The sequence below is a fragment of the Phalangium opilio genome, unplaced genomic scaffold (assembly GCF_054372755.1).
Source record: "Phalangium opilio isolate 3A_F unplaced genomic scaffold, DU_Popi_V2 ptg000209l_1, whole genome shotgun sequence".
NCBI lineage: Eukaryota > Metazoa > Arthropoda > Arachnida > Opiliones > Phalangiidae > Phalangium > Phalangium opilio.
Window position 1 is genome coordinate 8204035 of NW_028324217.1, and position 3822 is coordinate 8207856.

The window sequence follows — 3822 nt, forward strand, 5'->3', positions numbered from 1 at the left end:
CCCATTGTCTCTCCTCGAATAAAAATGGTCACGGACATGTGAGAGCGTTTTCTAACTCTTGGAATAATTCATATCAAACTATTATTTAATATCATATTTATATTTAATCTGTTTCATGAATTTAGATTAATATTTCATGGTGAATTAAAAACATGATGCACCAGTTGAAAATAACAATTCAATTTTAAGACCATGTAATTACGTTGAAAATAAAACCCGAGTACAATTGTAAACCACCATGAAACCACCCACATCACGTCGGGTCTAAAACTATATCCTTGATTTGAAATTATGCACTAGGATTCAACTTAAGCATCCCTGTTTCCAAATTCCAAGGGTAAAATCCGCACGCGTCTTTGTGCCTTATCCGAATTACAAATTTCTCTCAGCTACAATTCCCCGCTATTTCTAACCGATGACACAACCTTTTAATAAGACTTTTAACTTGATTAAGAAATAAGTTAAAGGAAAATCATGCTATCTGAGTATTCTTTTCATTTTCATTCAAAAGATTTTACCAAGAAGTGATATCTAGTTTATTAGGGAGAAGGTATAAGATCGCCACATTTCCAGCTTTATCTCCAGTCCAAACGTACGTCCGGAGTTAATCCCCGCCTCTAAATTACAACCAGCATCTCATTGGTTCTTGAAAACTCACATCAGCGCCACGCGAAAGACGAAAATTACGTATTTTCCGACTGAGGAGAGGCGAAATAGCCCGTCCTCCTTTTACGTCCCCCCTTGTATTTTGAAAGGGGGACTGGGACTATGGCGCGCGAATACTTAGGCATCTTCATAGATATAGTAAAACTATAAAGGGTCTAGATCCACTTCGCTGGCTTAGGCTTAACGAAAAAACGCGGAAGGGGCAACGAGCAGACAGCCGCTATTTTCTGGGGGTAGCTGTATAAAACGCCATCTATCGGGAACTTTCGAAACTAAATTAAGGGATGAGCTTAGAGTAGTGGCACTCTATGTTAACCCCCTATAGGGCATAATAAGTCAAACCCTCGGAGATGCCATTACTCCATTTTATACGAGCTAAGAGCAGAAAAACGTATTTTATAAATTTTACACCTGTAAAATCTTTTAAAAAACACTTGGAACTTGTATTTCTACATACTTTCGAGGAAATACCACCGTTTTCTGAAGGTAAGAGTCTTTTTTTATACATTTATTAGTAATAAAAACATTTAAGGCGAGCTAAGCCTTGGTCATGGCCATAATGTAGATTTGTACAATGCACATAGAGAAAAGAGAGCGTAATCTGCCGTGTTTTACAAGACCAAGGCTTAGCTCGCCTTAAATGTTTTTATTACTAATAAATGTATAAAAAAAGACTCTTACCTTCAGAAAACGGTGGTATTTCCTCGAAAGTAAGTAGAAATACAAGTTCCAAGTGTTTTTTAAAAGATTTTACAGGTGTAAAATTTATAAAATACGTTTTTCTGCTCTTAGCTCGTATAAAATGGAGTAATGGCATCTCCGAAGGTTTGACTTATTATGCCCTATAGGGGGTTAACATAGAGTGCCACTACTCATCCCTTAATTTAGTTTCGAAAGTTCCCGATAGATGGCGTTTTATACGGCTACCCCCAGAAAATAGCGGCTGTCTGCTCGTTGCCCCTTCCGCGTCGACCTCCCATTGAATTGTGTATCTACCCTTTTAATATATCTATGGGCATCTTATACCTTCTCCCTAATAAACTAGATATCACTTCTTGAAATAGTATCCATCAACATATAAATAAGATAATAGCAATTAAGTTTACTTGCAGGACCCAACACACAAATGACGTTGAAGGACCATGAGTGGATGACTTATATATGCCCTTGCAGGAAGTCATAAGCCAATAAGAATCACTGTATAGTCATTTTCTTAACGCATCTAGGCGGGCTTTGAGGGAGGATATGATAAGATTTTGCGTCACGAATAATTTATCTCGCTGCGTGTTGAATATAGCGCCAGCACCTGACCTTGCGTCACAGTAAAATGGTCTCGCGACTTCATCGCACATGAGCAGACAACCAACCAATCAATTCACGGTTACAAAGACGTCAGAACTATGATGCGTGACGGAGAGCACTCAAGCCCCGCCCACAAAACCCGCATGGAAATTAACATGGGAGATATGGGAGTATTGTTGTTAAGTTATACTTATGAAAAGAGCTTATAAAATAATAAATGATGTTTTACTTTTGAACACTTGATTCTGTGTCATATTAGTAGTTTTTACTGTGATATTACTTACATTACTTGGCTTTTAGAATTATGAAAGTCAAACTTAAGGACCATGAGTCATAATCTTATGTTTTTCTTCAATTATTTAAAAAATATTAAGATATTTTCACTTAAAAATGGCTACCTTTAGAATTAAACATTTCTAAATAAATAAAATTGTTAAAAGTAAGAACATAAACTTACGTGTTTCTGTAAGTTTTCTTTAATTACTGGTGATTTTAAAGATATTCTCACTGAGAAATGGCGAGTATCTTGAACTCTAATTTGTCAAACTTATTTTTATTATTTTTGTTTTAAGTTAAATCCGCTTTCTACTTGTCCCATAGATAAAGCTGTTAGTTGTTAATCTTTCGGAGGGAATTTTTTTCTAATTGAGACAAGGGATCGGTTATACTTTCGTGTAACGCCCTCTTTTTCGGCGTTAGAACCAAAAATGTTTAAGATAACATCTCAAAACACTTTCACTTTTAAGCTTACAAATTTTTCAAACCATGCTGCAATTTTTAATTTTATTATACCTAGCCATGGTAAGCGAGAAAAATATTTATGAAATTTTGAATAATGAATATAATTTTTTTTGGAGTTTAAAATTCTTAAAATAAATATTATAGCGTTTGAATAATAATAACTTAGCTTAGTTTTAAACCATTTTTGCCTTAGGTTAATTTAAAAGGGCTTGCTTAACTCAGCTTTGGCTACATAAATAGCCTTAGACGGCTAGAGAAAAAATTTGTAAATTTTAAAATTTTTAACTTAAAATAAATAGTCAAAAATTAAACATGTTGAAATTATTCCACCCTTAATTTTTGCTAAGTCACTTAAGAGCAAGCGAGTATCCAATTTGAAATATTCATTACTTTGTATGAGCTTTCAAATAAATAAAATTTTTTTAAAAATTATAGCCTAACATGTTCCTTTAATAAAATTAACTTAATTGTTGATATTTTTTATAGATAGGGCCATAGTTTCAATTATATAAAAAAGACTTGGTTTGCCCAAGCCTTAAAAACAAAACGATAAGAGTTTTTTCCAGTTGACTGAAGCGCGGATATTTTATTTTTCTATATAATTTTAAAGACAATTCGTATTTTACTACTCTTTAGAATTTAATTCAATCTCCTGATTTTACTGGTAATGGATTTATTTCCTATAAATTAATTGAAATAAAAAATTACTTATCTCAGATTTTTCAACAACAATTCCATTTTCGTAAAATTTTATCATGAAAAATCTGAGATAAGTAATTTTTTATTTCAATTAATTTATAGGAAATAAATCCATTACCAGTAAAATCAGGAGATTGAAATAAATTCTAAAGAGTAGTAAAATACGGATTGTCTTTAAAATTATATAGAAAAACTAGCCGTTACCCGCGGCGTTGCTCGCGTGTAATAAGAACTTCCATCTAAAATGATATAAAGAATGTGTAGATTTTACTGATGACTAATATTTTTGTAGCACCCTAGGAGCGAAGGCACTCAGCACAGTCCGTCAGCCCGTCGGGATATTTTTTATTACTTTTCACGCGTACATTATTCCAGAAAGAAGGGTTTTTAAGTTTTTGGCCGCCATTTAAAAAG